At 37.6% G+C, this 20,014-nt stretch overlaps 1 protein-coding gene and 1 long non-coding RNA gene across 3 annotated transcripts in view; both read right to left on the bottom strand.

Moving 5' to 3' along the window:
* Positions 1-20,014, bottom strand: part of slc2a4rg (SLC2A4 regulator) — a 67,154-nt gene that overhangs the window by 35,233 nt on the left and 11,907 nt on the right. The gene's annotated exons all lie outside the window — the stretch shown is intronic.
* Positions 15,237-16,158, bottom strand: LOC309480737. The gene is made up of 2 exons (XR_014199772.1): positions 15,901-16,158; positions 15,237-15,590 (listed from the first exon to the last, which is right to left on the bottom strand). It is a non-coding gene; the product is annotated as an uncharacterized lncRNA (long non-coding RNA).

The following is a 20,014-nucleotide window of genomic DNA, read 5'->3' as shown; positions in this document are numbered from 1 at the left end:
TCTCTAGAAAGACCTACAATAGATCTCATCATTTTCAGCTACATTACAAAATAAGAGCCATACTTATCCTAAATAAGTAGCAATAAATAGAAGTTAACATCATTCTTTATATATATATATGAAATGACTTATTTTTTTAAACATTTTTAAACGTCAGTATTTTGGGGGTATATGTGAGACACTAGTATATGGAGCAACAGACTCTGGCTGTTCAGTCAGTGTGTGAATGAACCGCTGTTTCTTAAGCCTGCGCTGCTGCAGGAAAGAAGAGCAAAACAATTAAAAGGAATATGAGAAATATGAAGTGAATGATTCTTCTGTGTTTGTGGTCAGATAGTAAACAGATAATATTTATCTGTGAGGAGGACTGTCATACTTTCTCTGAGCGTCTGTTTACAGGACCGTGTGGATGTGGGTCACTTCACTATTTATAACCAACCCATGAGTGAGTGTGTGTGTGTGTAAACAAGGTAAGCACTGTCACCCCGCATGACACAGGCAGACAAACACACACACACATACAGCTGATCCTTATCCTCAAATTGCTTGAGAAAGTTTAGACTCTGGAGGTTTATTTGAAACACAAACTATGGGGAACTTTTTTTCTCTGTGACTGAAAATCTAATATACACTTAGTGTCCAAAGAGTTTGGGGTTGGTAAGATTTTGTAATGTTTTTGAAAAAAGTCTCTTATCCTCACCAAGCCTGCATCTATTTGATAAGAAAAATACGGTAAAACCAGTAATATAGTGGAAAATTGTTACAAATTAAAATGACTGTTTTCTATGTGAATATATATTAAAATGTAATTTATTCCTGTGATGCAAAGCTGAATTTTCAGCATCATTACTCCATTCTTCAGTGTCACATGATCCTTCAGAAATCATTCTGATATGATGATTTGGTGCTCTAGAAACATTTATTATTATCATCAATGTTGAAAACAGTCATATTTCTGTGCAAACTGTGAAACTTTTTTTTTTCCAGGATTCCTTAATGAATAGAAAGTCCAAAAGAACAGCATTTATTTGAAATAGAAATCTTCTGAAACATTATGAATTTCACTTTTGATCAATTTAATGCATTCTTGCAGAATTTATTTGAATTTAATTTCTTAAAAACAAAAAAAACACTTACTGACCCCAAACTTTTGAATGGCAGTGTAAATGGTCGGACTTTTGGGGACCCTACTGTAGATCACCCTACTTTCATTGCACTGCCTCATGCATTCGTTTGGTTTTGTCTCTGTTTCGTTGAGTGTGTCCTCAGGAAGCAGATATGTCACGCCAATTGGCAGATATCCAGACAGAGAAAAGCTATCTGGCCTGCAGAAAAGTGCACAATAAGCACTGAACATTGTGAGCGGTATGCTAAAGTTAGCAGCGCGCACACACACACGCACACGTATCATTCTTCCTGTGGTTTGTTGGATGACATTCAGCCCCTTTTGTGACACAGACTTGCAATTTTCTTCACAATGTTGTCCTGACTGTTGATTCAGGACCCTTATTTGACAAAATTTACTTCAATTATTTTGACTTGTCCCAACACAAACTAAACTTGCATTTGCACATTACCACATTACAGCAGAAAAGTAGGCTGTGGGATTTAAAGGCACAATGAAACGGAAGTAGCGACAGATCTTTTCCTCCGTATTGTGATGCACATCCGAGTGAATCAACTTTTCAAAAAAAAAAAAAATGTTGGCCAGGGAGTCAGTGACTTTGTTCTTTGTATTGGATGTAGGGGTGGGCGATTTACCGGTAGAAATCTGTCAACCGGTAGAGATTTCTGACTTACGGTCACAAAAGCATATTATTTGAATGTGTTTTTAAGCGTTGCAGTTTAAAAACAAGTGATTTTAAATCGTTCACGCGCAGTAAGCAGCGAAAGACTAATCCTTCTGCTATGCGTGTGGTGTCTGAGAGACGCACACATGATGCCACTGCTCATACAGCGCGTCAGGACTGAACTGAGTTGTTTTTAGCGCCTTATTAGGCTTGAATGGTCAAATACACACTTGTGTGATGTGTCAAAATGCCCATCTTTGCAAGCATCCTTGTAAACACAGTCGTTTATGTCTTAAATGAACGTAAAGAGTTGAGAGATTAGGTGTGTGTGTATCAGTAGGCTATATTAGATCAGTGCATTCAGTCTTAAAGTGACAGCAGCCTAATAAACCTCCTGCTGTTTGTGTCATTTCATTTAAATCAAACAGCCGCATTGCTCTTGACTGAATCGCTTCTGTAACTTTAATAAGTATAAATGTATGCTTTATTTACACAGTGAAGACTATGCAGTGTTTTTGTACATTTGATTACTTTATGTAGTATTTCTAGTTAGACCTATCTAGTGCTTGAAGTTTTTCAGGTAGGTCTATTTCATTTGTATCTTTGTTCTATTTTAGCCCTATTGCTTGTAATTAGTTTATTTGTTCATATTGTACTAATTTATCTCGGACCTTTTACTTGTCTTCAGTGTGCTTGACTTTTTTTTATTACTTTTGTTAGTTGGGCTAGTATTCAGGTTTTTTTTGTGATAATGAAATTGGTGATGAGATTTATGAAATTTCAATGGTATCAAAAATGTATAAATGTTTTTTATTTAAAGCACAAAAAAAAACTATATCGTGATATATATCGTTATCGTGAAATAACATTACTCATATCGTGATATCAAATTTTGGTCATGTTGCCCACCCCTAATTGGTTGTTGACTGGATGGAGGCAGATCTGAATGCAAGACTGCAGTTGACTGTATGCTGACAAAATGATTGGATAAGTCTGGCATACATCACCAGAGAGAAGTTCCTGTGAAGACATTTGGTTACACCTTATTTCGATATTTAGACATTCTCCTAACTATAAGTAACTTTGCAACTACACATGTCAAATAACTCTCATTAGAGTATTAGCAGACTGTTAGATTAGTGTTAATAGAATAAGTTGACATGTGCAAAGTTACTTAGAAAGTCCTTGTTGCGTAAACCAGGGAAGGCCTTTGAATATAGTGTGTGGGAAGCATGTTTGTCTCTTGCTCTAAAGTCCACCGCGGACGACCTTGGCAGAGTTAGAGAGCGAACAACATTCCTCCCTCTAGCTGGCCAGTGTTTTCTTTTATTCATTTCTAAAGCACGTTAACATCTGAAACGTTTGCAGTTCCACGTGAGCAGTGAGTGTTTCATACATGATCTCTCTCTGACATGTGTTTTCATTTGTCTCCCTCCCCCTGTGAACCTTCATTCCCACTCAACCCCTCATTTTCACTCAATCCCTCACTTTCGCCCGAGAGCGACACCTCCCCCCATCCCCTCTCGCTCAACGCCGATGGACGGATAGTCACGGATGAGATCCAGCAGTGTGTTGTGATCCATTACAGCCCCGATATACTCACGGCAAAGTTTTTTCGTTCTTCGCTTAGGTGTAAAAAGAAGTTCGATGTACACGATATACTGTCAGCGAAAACATCCCGTCGCCGCCCACACGGCTGAGATCGACGGTTAAATGAATATGCAAATATGTGGCCAAGCAGCCTGTCATGCCACTCCGTGATCAATGCATTGTCTTATGTTGTGTTTGGGCTTGTTACTTTAAATATGCTATCTACTATATGGTTTACTAATGTTTCGCAAAGTTACAAACAAAAAACGTGGCGCGAAAATATCTGTATAAAATGACATGATCAATAAGTCATGACAACATATGTCTTTACATTACTTCAACTCATCAAAGTAAGTTAAGCATTTTCATTTTAAACTATATATTTTAAGTTATACGAGATTCAACTCATTTTTTAAGTTAGTGTAATGTAATTTAAGTTGAAATGACTTACACCGTCAAGTTGATTGTACTTAATTTAAGGCTGCAAGTTTTCTTATAGTGTATGTATACTGTATTCATACAAATACTTGGTATAATTTGGTCTCTAACTGAAACAAATTTGCTTGTTGTATTCTGCTAGTTGGGACCGTTCAATGATACTTGACACAAGTTATGTACGTTGATTTTACAGATCACATTTTCACGTAAAGCAGTTCTTTTTTCACGCTATGAGCACTTCTAATATGTCAGCAAATTTAAAAGCACTTGTTAAGTGATGTTCATATTCCCTTTATTCACTGTAAAGCCAAGCTTCTACGCTTTAAAACAAACCCTATTTTGTGTTGGTTAACCAAGTGGTTGTTAAGTAGCACCTCCCGCTTCATATTTAAGAGGTTAAGGTTAATGATTAATCAGTTAATTGATCGTTAACGATTATGGTAATTTACGTAAATTGACATCCCTAATTGCTATGATTCATTTTTCTTCTTCCAGTTGAAGAACTCATTTTTTTTCGTATTCTTTTTCATTTCTGTCTTTCAGCTCCTCCACATGTTGTTGGCTCCTGCGTGATGTATATCAGCAACAAAGCACGCTGCTATCTCTCCTTTCCATCTATTTTTCCTATCTCTTTTTCTCTCTGTGCAGTTCTCTAATTATAGACGTCCCACCCCCTCCCAGCACACCCAGTTTGTCTCCGCCTGTTTTCCACCACACTGTTATGTAATGCCCTGCTCCACACACACACACACTGTCCATGTTTACCAGAGGATAAGGCTACAGTTCAGCAATAGAATGATAGATGACTACACTTTAATAGCTCACAACATTGTGATTTATAAAAGCCCTTCTTACGCAAGTTACAGTGTGTCTGACAAACTGCACTGCCTTTAAACCAAAGCACAGAGCCAAACTCCCTCTTTCTCTCTCTCTCTCGAAACACACTCACACATACACTTATGTAAGATACTTCATAATAATGTAATACTATATCATAATAAAAACTGTTGCATATTTCACTGTCATTTTCCCAAACAAAACAGGGAAAACGGTCATATTGTGAAATATTATTACAATTTAAAAGAGCAGTTTTCTATTTTAAAATGTAATTTATTCCTATGATGCAAAGCTGAATTGTCAGCATCATTACTCCAGTCTTCAGTGTCACATGATCCTTCAGAAATCTAATAAGGTGATTTGATGCTCAGTAAATTATTATTTATACTTATTATTATTATTATTATAAAATTATTATCAATGTTGAAAACAAGCTGTGCTTCTTCATATTTTTAGGATTCTTTGATTAATAGAATGTCCAAAAGAGCAGCATTTATTTGAAATATAATCTTTTATAACATAAATATCCCAACTGTTACTTTTGATCAATTTAATGCATTCTTGCTGAATAAAAGTATATATATATATATATATATATATATATATATATATATATATATATATATATATATATTACTTTTTTTTTTATCTTACTGACCCTAAACCTTTAAATGGTGGTGTACATATAGAACCCTTTCAAGGGACCAGAATAAAGAGACAATTAGATAACTGAGGCGTAAAAAGATGTGAGCAACCTAGCAACACCCTTAGCAACAGGCTAAAACTACTAGAAGCTCCTTTTCGACTGCATAGTAACACCCTGGCAAATTTCTTGAAATGAAAATGTAAAAATCTATTTTCAATTCAATATTTCTGGAATGTAAAATAAGCTAGTCAAATGAAAACCAGGCTATGATTGCAACTAAGACCATCAAACCAGATTAGTTTACATTAGACAACAATAGACAAAGATACACAGACAGAAAGAACTTCGCACCCACATGACAACACACAACACACTTCTTCATGTTCAAATTTAGTTTGACGAGTTTGAAGGGAAAAGCCCTCACAGTTGAGAAGCCTCTGAACTGCATCATCAAAATAATGGTAAAACATTCACAGAGCATAACAAAAAAACATTTAAATAAATTTTTTTTTTAACATTTAATCAACAGGCTGATGAGGTCAGGGAGACGCACTTTGCTATTTGAGTGTTGAAGCAAACCAAACAAAATGGAGGCTATCATGTTGTGTAAACAAAGTTTGAGAGGAGTCCGCTGAGGACTGAATAAATGAGTGTTTGGCTGGACATGGTACATAGAAACGTTTTTCATTAGAATCTGAATATCAAAGGAACAGTCCTACTACACACACTAGTACAGGGCAAAAACAAGTCTCATTTAATACCTCCGAGAGGAGACACGCTTCCTCTGACATACCTTACCTGGCAACTCAGATGATGTCCAGAGCAACATTAATGCTGTAAAGGTCCTGAGGGCTTAATCTCTCTCTCTCACACACACGCACACGCACACACACACACACACACACACACACACACACACACACACACTTAGCAGTAAGGCTGTGAAAGTGCAGTGCAGTACGTGTAGTTCACAAGAATTCACATCCTCATGAACTTAAACACAGTTTCTGTGATGTTGTTGTTATTTTACTGCAATAACTCCCAGCTGCGGCTTTAGCAACATTTCTGACGGCCTTTGAGACAACTGTGTAATAAGCCATCTCATTTCCATCTGAGGACGAGGGGAAACCCCAGCGTTTGAGCTTGTGAGAACTTATTTCACTACTTGTGAGGGCCAAATAACGTGACTAAATAGTTACTACACATGTAAATATGGTACATTTATGGTTGGGTTAGATTACAGTTTGGTTAGATTTAGGGCTGTCACTAACGATTATTTTGGTAATCGAGTAATCAGTCGATTATTTTGACGTTTAATCGAGTAATTTGATTTTTTGTGGTAATAAAAATAGACACAAGTGAACAAAAACCAGTAAAATGACTTAAAATACATATGCATAATAACAATGAGGCAATAATAAATGGTTCAGATAAAGTATCAAAAGCACGTAATCATATGATTTTATTGAACAATTGTTAAATTACATAATGTAATATACATAATATAAACATAATCAACTTGTCTTGTGTACATTACGTATTATAACAGATGCCTGCAGAGGGAGCAAACGGCCTGGTGATTGTTACTCTTTAGTTTACACCATGATCTTGTTTAATATTGGCCAAACAACATTTAATTCAAATGTCCACTTAATCTTTAATATTTGGCCAATTACAATGGAAATGCTACAGCCACTGTAATTTCTTGAACATGAACATGTGGACATCAAAACATGCAAACTCAGAGTGAGGTTTGAAACTTTTATTTTGAAATCGCAATGAAATGTTCGCATATTTAGAAACATATTGATGTATTCTCCGGCGTTAGTGTAGGTTTATAAATGATAGCACTATGCTATGCTATATTATTATCTTGTGGCTAGGGTTTGTGTTTCTAGGGTGTGGTGAGTGATTGTGAGCGTTGCCAAGTTGTTCTAATTTGCTGTTAGAATGTTGTTTGGGTGTTATGGGGAAATGTGAGTGTTTGTAAGTATAGTTGAACAAAAGTGTTGCCGTTGTGTAGTTGCTATGGTGTTTCAAATGGTTGTTAGTTTGCTTCTAGGGTGTTGTCGAAGGCCGTGAATGTTGCTATGCCGTTGTTAAGGTGTTCTAAGTAGTTGTTAGCATGTTTCTAGGGCCTGTTTGATGGCTGTAAGTGTTGCTGCTATGCAGTTACTAAGTGGTCGTACGCATGCCAATAATGTGGTGTGATCGGTTTTCACTGTTGCTATGCAGTTGCTAAGGTGTAAGGGGTTGTTATCATGTTGTTAGGTTGATGGAAGTGTTGCTGGAAGTCAAAAGGACTCAAGCTCCCCTTTTTGCACGTTTTTATCATTTGCCAGACAGAAATAGAATGTCTGATTGCTTACAAAGAGTAAGAGCATAACCACTCTTTTGTTTTCTGGTCCTCAGGTAATGAACTTTATCAACCATATTAAACATATGTCTAGTTGGTTCTCATCTCCGCTAGTGGAACATGCGCTACTACGCATCAAAATCAGTCATGGCTGACTTTAAAAATGGAAAAATACACGGAAGTCGGATGGATGGACCCAAAACACATCTCCATAATAAGGAACACTTGGGTTCTGTGTTACGGTTTTAGTATTTGACCACAATATAATTTCCATCTATCCATATGGGAAAATTGTGAACCTGTCTAATCCTGCTTTTATTTGGGGCCCTGATCAGCGTCCCCAGCCGACACAGCTCAAGTGTGTAAACACAGTACAGGAATAAATAGTGATGAAAATATCTGAGACGAAACAGCTGAACTAATCAAACAAACATGCCTTAAGCAAACCTCACCCACCACTTCCCGCAGAGAGAGAGAGAGAGAGAGAGAGAGAGTCAGACCAAACCACGGTGCTTTCTGTCCGTTACAGAGCAGTTTATTCTTTGTGTAAAATTACAATGTCTGAGTCTGTAACAAAAATTGATATAAATAGGAGTGGCTGCAACAAAAATCACACTCTATTTGGAGGAAGCCAATGTTGCCTTTATGAAGATAAATATTAGGACTATATAAAGACCAAAACGTTTAAGAAGCACTGATAATTCAAATCCTTTACATTACCCCAATAAACATGAGTAAGGAATGAGATATAAATCACAGCTCATCCCCTCCTACTCTCAATATTACTCATCATGTATGTATGCATGCTCACTGCGTGTGGTATGACTGCACTGGCCATATGTTGAGTATTTTGGGGAAATTTTGTTTGATTAATTAACCAGGTTTGCTATGATCAATTTTCAGTGGGTGTTATGATCATTTAATATAAGATCTTTTGGGTGTTTTTTTTTTTTTTTTGGTGTAATTTTTTGCTCACTGTGAATTATTGTTGTTGAAAAGCATGAACACCTTTTGCGTGAACGGTTTCTTAAGTGAATTTACAGCCATGTAAAACCTCGATCTGTACATATATTTAAAAATGACACCAAAAGGAACAATGGGCTTTAAAACAAACTTCAGACTTCGACACCAGGCCCTACCATGTACTTCCAGTGCAGTGGCACATTTTAATTTCATTTTATTATCTCAAGCTAAATGTAATAAGCACGTTTTTCTCCCCCATTTCTTTCACTTCCCTTTCCTCGCTATATATATACCTTCCTTTCTTGGGCTACACAATTATGCTGAACTGTGCACACAATAAATACAGCTCTGAACTAAACATGAGCTCCAAAAACATCAACATGAAGGGCTTTTGTCTACACACAAAACACACAGCTCTGCTCCTCTGGCAACTGCTCATTTGGTTTCAGTTCACTGCAGGGAATTATTGAATTATTATTACACCAATAAGAATCAGTGTGGGTTTTTGTGGATTATGCACTCAGATTTCATTCATTAGCTTTACTCAAGACAAGATGAGCAAGAGAAGAGAAGAGCAAGACAATGGCTGGTTTTACTCAGTGAAGAAAAGCACATAATACTTCTTAGAGCTGTTCATGACAGCAGTCATATGAAGCTGAATGGCATTGTATGAATGGATTTCATGATACTCAAACATTTAAGTGTTGTGTTCATGAAAGTTATGCATAATGGCAGTATTAATAATCACACAGCTGGAACGATAAACTTCTCTTTCATCATGCTGATTTCAGACTGATCCTGATTTAGATTTGTGCTGAGTTTGGGGAAGTGAAGAGGAAATCAAATCTACGTAAAACTTGATGACAGAAACACACAAGATGTTTGAGTCTTGAGAGATTAATGTGTTTGGGTTGTATGATATGATATGGTTGGGCTTCCTTCTAGAGGGAAAAATCACCTGGATTTTTTTTATTATTATTATTACGGTCATTACATTCCAGATTCGGGGGGACTTTTTCCCCAATGAAAAGTTACAGTATATGTAATGTACAACAAAATATTGAACATAAATCCCCATGTTCACGGTGGATCACAATTAAAAGTCCCAAAAGTACTATGCAAACATTTCCCAAATGGATTTCCCAACAATATTACAGCATTATTAACACCAGAAATTCATTAGTACTGCAGTGCACAGGGAAACACCGTGCCGAAGCCAGTGCAGAACTGAAAATCAGCTCTCACAATACCAAATGATCAGACTATAACAACAGGAGTGTCCATTTCTCAGTAACAATTTTCGTACCAAAGCAAAATTTGCATGTCTTCAATTTTTTATATAATTATATAACAAGAAAGAGCAAAAAATTTAGTCTTCATGTTCAGTATATGATACATTATTATTGTTACGTATTCCCTGGCTTTGTGTTTCTTGTGTTTTGTTAATTGGACTTTTAGTTTGCATTTTTACCCTGTGTCTGTTCCTGTTTCCTGTGTGCCATTTTTGTAGTCCTTTGTAGTTTTTCTAGCTGATTAGTTCTATGATCATTCCCAGGTGTGTCTTTTCCCCTCTAATATTTAAACCCCGGTGTTTCTTGTGTTCTTTGCCGGCCTTCTCCTACACGCATGTACGTTTGGTGCTGCTCATTCGGTTCTCTGGTTTGGTTTGGTTGTATTTATTTATTTTTTTTATTAAACTCTTTGCATTTGGATCCAGCTCTCCTTTGTTTTTGAGTTCACCCAGCTTTAAAATGATGTATTAAAGCTAACTAAAAGTTATCCACTCAAGAGCAGTGAATAGTTTCCTCTTTTTCATTCAGTTTTTTTAAATACTTGAAAATACTGATTTCTGAAACTGAAACAGTAAAGCTGCTTTGCTGCAATTTTTATTGTACAAAGTGCTATATAAATAAAATTGACCGTCTGATTACATTCACTTATGACATAACTGGCTGTGTTTACATTAATATCCTGCCAAGACAAGCATTTTGACCAAGAAGCGCTTTCGACCGTTCATGCGCACAGCCACTCTACCGCTCTTCACATGCAAGCAAACACTCATGGGAGCTCAAAAGCAGCGGCTTTACACTGCAAAAACTATTTCTCGAAGAGTATTGGAGTACATTTTACAAGAAAATAGAGTACTATTTCTACTATTTCTTAAAATGTTCACATTTAATCCAATGTGTTTCTTGCCATTTCTTCGTAATTATTTGTGAAATTGACTTCAAATCCTACACAAAAAAAAATGTCAGTGTACCAAAGCAAGTCGATACTCAATGGAAGTTTGTTTCCTCCACAGAATAAAAAATAAATAAGGTAACTGCAACTTTTTATCTCACAATTCCGACTTTTATCTCAGAATTGCGTGATATAAAGTTGCACTTGTGTGTTATGAAGTCAGAATTGCGTGATATAAAGTCGCAATTGTGTGTTATGAAGTCAGAATTGCGTGACAGAGTCGCAATTGCGAGTTATAAAGTCAGAATTGTGTGATATAAAGTCACAATTGTGTATTATTTTGACTTTATTATGTGACTTTATATCTCGCAATTCTGAGAAATAAAGATGTAAACTCGCAATTGTGAGATAAAAAGTCACAATCATCTTTTAAAATGTTCTATTCTGTGGCGGAAACAAGCTTCCATAATACTCTGTACAAGAGGGATTGTAAAAATCTATTGATTTAGTACCAAAGTACCAGTCCTTCTGACATCCTAGGATGCCCAGTGTCCTCCTGCAGAGGCAGATGGTTGTGTTTGGCCCATACACTGATCTTCTAGAGTTGTGTCAATGATTATTGCTCACTGACTACATGTAAATCCTGATTGCCCTCTCACCCATTGCAATCCCATAATACTGTGGCAAATCAGATTATGGTGGCAAGCAAGTAATCACAGTGAGTAGCCAAGCCCTGCTGAATCAACAGTTTAAAACTGCTAAAACGCTAAAATTGATCAAATTTGCAGCATAGATGCATTTCTTCAATCTTTGCACAGTGTAACTTCACAATATCACACAGATGTGAAGTTGTAGTTGAGACACTAATCCGTGACATATTGAGTTTTGTGATGTGGTTACAAGATAAAATAAAAGCGGAATAGATGTTGAAAAAATGAAGTGTCCAATCCACAAGTGAGTTTGTCGGTTTTAGTAAACAATAGAAAGTTCATTCATAGTTTGGTCAACCTACACAGTAGACCTTGACCCTCAATCAAAAGCCCTGGCGTTGCAAGTCACGGTGCAGTGTGGTCTAGCTTTGCTCCAGGGTTTTTTTGGACCCTGTGATTCAGGCAAAGCGACCGCAACTCTGCTTCTCTGAATCCACCACTCTGGGTGTGGCCGTAAATACCGCTAACGTTTTCTAGGAACTCAGTAAAGAGCAAGAGTGTGTGTTTAAGCGTGTTTGTGTGCATGATGTAGTTTGCTGGGATCACAAGACAGCAGCCTAATGTTTAAAGCAAATGCGCACAGGCAGGAGATAAAGCAAACAGTGGAAGTGGAAACCAGCAAAACCACCCTGACTTGTTCCAAACTCGACAATGGGCCACAGTCTTAAAGGTGAGGGGGTCAGTGCTGAGTTAGCACAACAATGCATATTCAATGCTAGCAGAACCAACATGAAGGAATATTCCAGGTTCAGTATAAGCTAAATTAATGTTGATTACCACAAAAAATTTTTTTTAGACTTGTCCATCATTTTCTTAAAAAATAAATAAATAAGCAAAAATCTGGGTACTTACAATGGAAATGATTGGAGCAATATTAAAATTAAACAGCTTTACAGATCAAATAGTAGGCCTATAAGCAATAGTGTTTATAAAATAACATGCTAATTGAAAGGGACTAATTGAAATAATTTTTTGTGGTAATAACGCTACAGATGTAGTCAACTGACCCGAAAGATTCCTTTAGGGAAAAACAAAGCAGAACAGCCATTGGAAGAAAGTTCATGTCAACAATTACTCAAGATAAAAGATTTAAAACTCACTTCTAGATTAACTTAATTAATTAATCATGCCAAAACCATTTTGGAGTAGATCTGAAATCAAAAGAGAATTGTGTGACACATTAATCAATGCTATATTGTCCTGTCATATGAACCAAGTCTGTTTGTTTCCCTTCTTTATATCAGTGAAGATTGCTTTTAAGAGCAGAAATTGTTTCACAAGGATCACATTGATATGTGTGCGAGTGTGTGGGTTTGAGTGAATGTGAGCAGCGAAGCGGCCTTGATCCTGGAACGGGGCTCTCATATTGTACGGATTTAGAGCTGGATCTGGTGCCATGACCCGGAGCAAAGAGTAGCGGCCACTGGGTCACTGCAGCAAAGACAGAGTTGAGGATAAAGAATGAAAATACTGAGATCTTATCAATTTTCTACAATATTTGTCAAAGACTAAACATATCAAAGAGCACATGATTTCCTGAGCATCATGGAGAAGATGAGAGAAACCGGCCAAGCTCTTTATGCAGAGGTTTTGGAGAGGTTGCTGGAAGCATGACGGATTCATCTGGAAAAGGGGGAACTGACAGAAAAAGGGACAGATCCAGCTGTTCTTAGAAGTCAGAGTAGGCTGACGTTTATTCCCAAGAAGAAGTTGGGAATTCTTCTAACTATAATATGTGACTGCGAAAGATTATGTAAGATGTGGGTGTGTGAATAGTAAAGAAGAGAGAGGGCCTCAACGGTGCTTTCCTCCAGTTCCTGAGTCTCTATTGAACTCAAAAGGCCAAGAATCATCAAGGAATGACAACTTACAGCTGGTCAGAGCGCAGTAAAATCAGTAAAGTTGCATATAATAGACTGATTTCATAAGGTTAAATATCAGTAAAACATATTCTGTGCACATAAGAAACACTCATCAACAACTTCCATAAAGTTATGATCAACATGCCCGGGAGCAAAATATACGCACAAGCTGTTGGATATAGATGAAGACAGAATTTCTTCACTCTGTGCGGCACACCACAATCTGCAAAGGAGCTATAATGACGAGCAAAATATGAGCAAAATAACAAATGAAAACTATAATCACGAAAGTAAACAGCATAGCTTAGGGCAATCGAGGCAGTGCAGCCAGTAAAAACATTTGATTAACTGGCTCTTCGTCTTCCCTACAGACAAACAACGAGTCCGCAACCGGCATTCCTCGACAGGAGTTTAGGTCTGGTAGAAAAAACAAACTTGTTTTCAGTTCTGTTGTTTTTTATTGCAAGCTCTCTTTCCATGTGCACTGGACAAACCACGCTGATGTTTAGGCTCAGACCAGGAGTCTGGTGCTGAATTTATGTCTGACAGAAATTTCACAACTGTGGCTACAGCCTCAAAAAAGATTCCTGTGTTTGGTAAAATCAGCACCAGAAAATACTGCTTTAAACGTACTGAGTGATTCCCTTGGGCAGCATTAATCGTGTAAATATACATTTTTATATAAAAACAAAACAGTGACCCGGAGTAACAGAATAATAGGGATTTTAGCAAGTGATTTGCTTAGCTTCAGAATTAATAAAGCTCAACTTCTTTTTTTGGTGTGTGTGTGTGTGTGTGTGTGTGTGTGTGTGTGTGTGTGTGTGTGTCCTGGTAAACCCTACATTATGGAGACAAAATGTCCCCACGAAGACGGCAATATCCGAAATCCTTGTCCTTGTGGGGACATATTTTGGTCCCCATGAGAAAAACAGCTTATAAATCATACTAAGTGATGTTTTTTGAAAATTTGAAAACGCAGAAAGTTGTCTGTGATGGGTAGGTTTAGGGGTAGGGTTAGAATATACAGTTTGTACAGTATAAAAATCATTGTGTCCATGGAAAGTCCCCACAAAACATGAAACTTTTCCATATAGTTTTATATTGAGGGTAAAAAAATTTTTTTTTTCTGAAGTCAGGATAAGTGTTACTTGGGTTTGACCATCAGGAGCTCCTTATAGATGCTAATTGCATTGCTAATTGTAAAATGATTTTATTCAAATTAAGCTGCTATAGAAGAATAGCTTCAATATGTTATGAGTATTTTGGTTATTGATACTGATAAGCCGATAATCATTTTCATTGGATGGACAATATGTCAAAATAAACATTTCAAAACACACAAAAAATTTTGTATAAATGTATAAATGCTACAAATGAATTTATGCATCACAACATTTACATCATGAAAGATTTATATTCATTTTGAGATTACATTTAAGTGTTATTAAATTATAAGTGTATTGAAATGTTAACTTTAAGTGAGTGTTAGATGAGGCAAAGATGATGTTGTTATTCAAATAAGACAACTGTCTGAAATTATTTTGTGTGGTAAAGCTCAGATGCAAGACCTCTTGGAATATGTTCGGTATGACTGACATAACGTGCTACAGTCATGAAATCAGAGACCCTTCCCTATAAAATCATGACGAAATCTGATCACATGTGGTCACTAGAGAGGCATTCATTGGTGTAAACAGCAGACTGCATTAACTGACCATTTATTATCAGATCATGACATGACATGACATGTTAAAGTCAATGTGAAATGCTTTTCGAAACTCATTTTACTTCCGTCATGTAACATATTTCCAAGTGAATCAGTATATAAAACAAAAAAAGAATGGATTTTTTTTCTTTTTCTGATTATATTGTGATAAGAAGACCGAATGCCTAGATTTGTGTATTATGTTGCTTGGTTAACATTATCCAACCACCCCAGTGCACTCTTAGAAGAAAAGGTTCTATATAGAACATCAAAGGGTTCTGTTAGACGCTTCATATAGAACCTTTTAGAGGTTTCCATAACGGGATCATTTAATGGATTTAGTTTTAATGAATTAATGTTGTTTTAATTATTATTTTTTTATTATTAAATTATAATTGTAAAACATACTTTATCACTAGAGAAAATTGAATTAATCCGTGTTCCATTTTTACCATAATGCTGTTTAAAGAGTAGACAAATTATGATTTTCATAGATTCTTCATAGATTTCTTCTATTTCTTCATAGATTTCTTCTTCATAGATTTCATAGATCCGCTGAAACCTATACCCTTAAGGCCAATTTATACTTCTGCGTCGAGTGTACGCCGTAGGCTACGCACGTAGGCGACGCCGTCGTGAGCATTTATACTTCTGCGAACAATCACAGATCTTGCGGTCCGCGTCGCCGCGACGCGTAGTTACATTTTTGAGGAGGTGCGCGTCAGGGTACGGCGAAGGGTACGACGTATGGTACACGTCAATGCGTATGCTACGCCGTACCTTCTACGCGCACCCGACGCAGAAGTATAAATTGGCCTTTACAATAACTGTTCTGTTAATAACCCTCTGCTGATCCGACTGTCTGTGGGCGGGATCCAAAAATGCAGAATAATCTATAGTTTTCAAAGCCCTGGATGCGGTGGACATTTGCTGACAAATAAAAACCTTTAAGGCGTTCTTTAAAACTGAGTCAAGAACCCCTATGGGTTTTGTAGAGAAAAACCGCTGAAACTTTTTTTCTAACAGTGTGGCCTGAATGATATCAGAAGTGAAGGAAAGTCGTTTGAAAGGAAGAGAAAGTTATTACATTTTTAATAAAGATTAAAATAAAGAATAAAAAAAAAAATCTGAGTAACATGCAATCAAAGAATCAACGTGGATTTAAGGCCAATTTATACTTCTGCGTCGGGTGCGCGTTAGAAGGTACGGCGTAGCATACGCATTGACGTGTACCATACGTCGTACCCTTCGCCGTACCCTGACGCGCACCTCCTCAAAAATGTAACTACGCGTCACGGCGACGCGGACAGCAAGATCTGTGATTGGTCGGCTGGATAGCATCGCGTTTCCTCCTACGCATTTCCGGAATGATCTTCTGCACTCTGCACCGCCCGCCCGCCATTTTTAAATTCCGAAGATCAGTGAAGAGCCATGGAAATAGACCAAGTGACCGAGAGATTGCTTGAAGAAGTGCGGAAATACAGCCATCTGTATGACTCCTTCAGTCGCCATTGCTCGTAGAAACCTAAACTCAAAACAGCCGCGAGGAATGTAAACACAGTGGAACATTAAAACCCACCCGCGCCAACTAGCGTTTCGGCGGTGTAACTGCAGAGCAACACAGACATTCGCAGAAGTATAAATGCTCACGACGGCGTCGCCTACGTGCGTAGCCTACGACGTACACTACGGCGTACACTCGAAGTATAAATTGGCCTTAAGAAAGTAAATAAGGTTGATTTCACTGACTTTAAACCCAGGTGTGTAAGAGGCCTACATATGGTATTTTCTCAGTACAAAAAAAGAAAGAAAGAAAGAACTAAAAATACGATGAGTCCTCAATCTTCTGTTTGTCTTTGCCACAAGCAGAACAGAGCAGCCAATTATACTGCAGAAATCTGAAGCGCGTCCCTTCAAGTACCAGCTGAAAGTTTTGGTTCCTCTCTTCAGTTTCATAGACTCATCCTCTGCTATGCAACATGAGCCACGATGAGCACGCGTTATCTGTTGTGGCTTCTGATAATATCAACATGAGTCATAATAGAAGTTAATTACAGCAAACGCATCAAATTGAGGCACAGGGCATCTTTCGTTCTGATAAGCTTTGTGCACTAAGACAAGCCGAAGGAACGCTGTTGCTGAGTTATAGATGGGTGAAGGAATGCCTGGCTCCTGTTCATCTCTTGGTTTCATTTAGATTTATAGCTCACCGGCTGACCAGGGCGTGAGGTACGTGCTGGTTGACGCGAACGTGAGTCATACTTGTGTCTCTTATACGAGGTGACCTTTGACCCCCAACGATTCTGAGAATGGAGGTCATGACCCATTGGTGTCAGCGTGACAGAGTCAGTCAGCAGGAACTGTAGAAGCTGTAGCCCCAGACCTCTTCAGAAGACACACTGCTATAGTCAACTTATCGTGGGAATGGACTACTTGCACAACTACTTCCGTTAGTTGTAGTTAGTACATATCGCAAGTTTCCGGTTAGAGCGTTCAGCGCACCTCCATACATGAAAATGCAGATTATCACTATGTTTTATGGCCGTGATTAAAACAATGAATAATGATCTCTGTATTAATTATCTTGAGCCTGCTGAAATGTTCCTATAAATATAGTTTCTTTCCAACTGTGCATTCTGAATAATAAATAGGTTAAATATATTTATCCACTAAGCTGCAGCAGTCCTATACTCGTCTTCTCATTAATAGTTATTTTTAATTTTTATGCCATTTCATACCTGTTGGGTTTACATTTTTAAATGAAATTGACTATTAAAAGGATTGCTTGTGTGAGCTGGTGTTTAACCCAGTCTTTTTAAATAGTAGAATGAATGAATGCTCACGAGGTGCCTGTAACGATGTTAAAGCTACACTGTGTGATATTTTCCCCCATCTAGTGGTGAAATTGTATATGACTAGCCAGTGAATATTAGTTTCTGTTCCTTTCAATTTCGAGGGCGTTTTAACTCCTACGGTGGCCGTATTATTCCAAGATTAACATGGCTTCCAGTTCGACTTCGTCCAATTGCGCCTTTAAAACTATCACCTGTGATCCGTCGCAGCACAGATTTATGTTACAAGGTAAACAATCCTTTTTCACCATTGACGTGAGGAAAAGTAACGCAAGTTATACTAGAGGTCGTTCTGGCGTTATGCACAACCATGCTATGGTTAGACAAGCAACTATAAAACTTCGAATTTACACAAATAGGCTGAATTACCTGTCGAGAAGAAAGCAGGCAACTTCGGCGTCCGTTTTAAAATCTTTGCTCCTCGAGCTCTTTCCATCTGGGAAAAAGTTACTCCAGTATTGACTTTGGTCTTGCTGATTTGCCTGTCGCGTTGATGTTTTAATTCTCTCTTTCTCTTCCTTGGCGACTCTGCTACATGTCCTCGAAAATAGGCGTGATCCTCCATCAGCAATCTTTCAAATCTGCCGGCAGTCGCGAGTAATCTCCCCTTCGCATTCGTCACTGAGTGTAAAGCACGAAAGGCGAAGCTTGAATTTGCAGGTATGTCCCTCTTTGGCTAATGTAGTTTCAAGATGGAGGGGCAACATGGCGACCGGCATTCGAACCCCTCACCCGTATGTACGTTCAATGGCAGATTATAAACTTACGAGAATACTTTATTACTTGAAAGAAGTAAATATACATTAATGAGCACATATATTTTTGAAAGAACTAAGTGTTTTTTGCTAAGAATCAACAAAAAAAATTACACCGTGTAGCTTTAAATAGGCTAGGCTATTCAATCAATAACGCACACAGCGTAGAGGAGAATGACAGTCAACTACTTTGAATATTATTGCATTTTGGGCATAAACATGTAAATAGTGAAAAGGTTGACATTGAAAAATGACACAGAATGGTTAAAATATTTAATCCAAATAAATAAATGTTCGTGGTTCGTAATGATGTTATTCATCTGCTCTCACACATTTCAGCATCGCGGTCACTGGTTTAGACCAGCGCCGACACCCTGTGGTGAAATAATGGTGTATGTTTAACACCCGCTCCTTTCTCAGATCGGCTTGGGTTCGATTAAAGCTTCATGTTCCGATAAGTTTGGAAAATTCTGCACATCAGAATATCCCTTCTCCTGTCAATAAAAATTGCCAAATTTTTTTATCTTATTGCGGATACTCATTTTATGTGGCGTTTGTTCAACTCATTGACCACAGTACATTGAAAGTAGACATAACCGGAAATAAGTGAGATGTACTATTTCCAAACGGAAGTGCGTCACGAAGCTCAGTGCAAGTGGTCCATTTAGTGTGAAAAAGAACATAATTATCATAATTCACCCATCAAAAAAACACAACTCTCAACTGCGCGTTTTACAGTCTTCAGTCTCTCCAAATCTCTGTCCGAGTAGTCATCAAATATCGTCATATCAAATATCTGATGCGATAGTCTTTTCTTCCCTGTTGTGAAAAATATCTTGAGTGAAACGGCTTCTTGAACAAAAAAAAGTAAGGGCGGGACTTGTTTTGTCTGTGGAGAATTGATTGGATGGTTGTGGTTTGCTATTGGTGGATCTCATGTGAGTGACAGGTTGCCCCGCCCTCACGTCATCAGAGAAGAGAAGAGGCTTTAAATACACGTCAAACGTCACAATGTCTTTCAAAGCAAGTGCACAATGCTGAGGCCATTTTAAGGTTGATTAACATTAATACAAGCTGGATGTTTATGCATCTTGTCCACTAGAATGAGTTCCAGATTCAGAGGGGCTTATGGGAAGGGTCCGCTGTAATGGTCTGGGTGTACGTTACTTTACTTAGACCCATGTTTGGGGTTTCCCCGAGCCTTGCATTCGTGGGGAGAATGACGGAGGAGAATATATGCTGTGCCATGCTTCTACTTTGTGCTTTTCTTTAAACAAAATACAATCGTTAATGGTAACCTGTGTCATGTGTAAACTGTCTGTTTTTGCT

Source organism: Leuciscus leuciscus (assembly GCF_965113295.1).
Source record: "Leuciscus leuciscus genome assembly, chromosome: 18".
Classification (NCBI taxonomy): Eukaryota; Metazoa; Chordata; class Actinopteri; order Cypriniformes; family Leuciscidae; genus Leuciscus; species Leuciscus leuciscus.
Note: the sequence above shows the minus strand (reverse complement) of the source record. Positions and strands in the feature narration are given on the sequence as shown.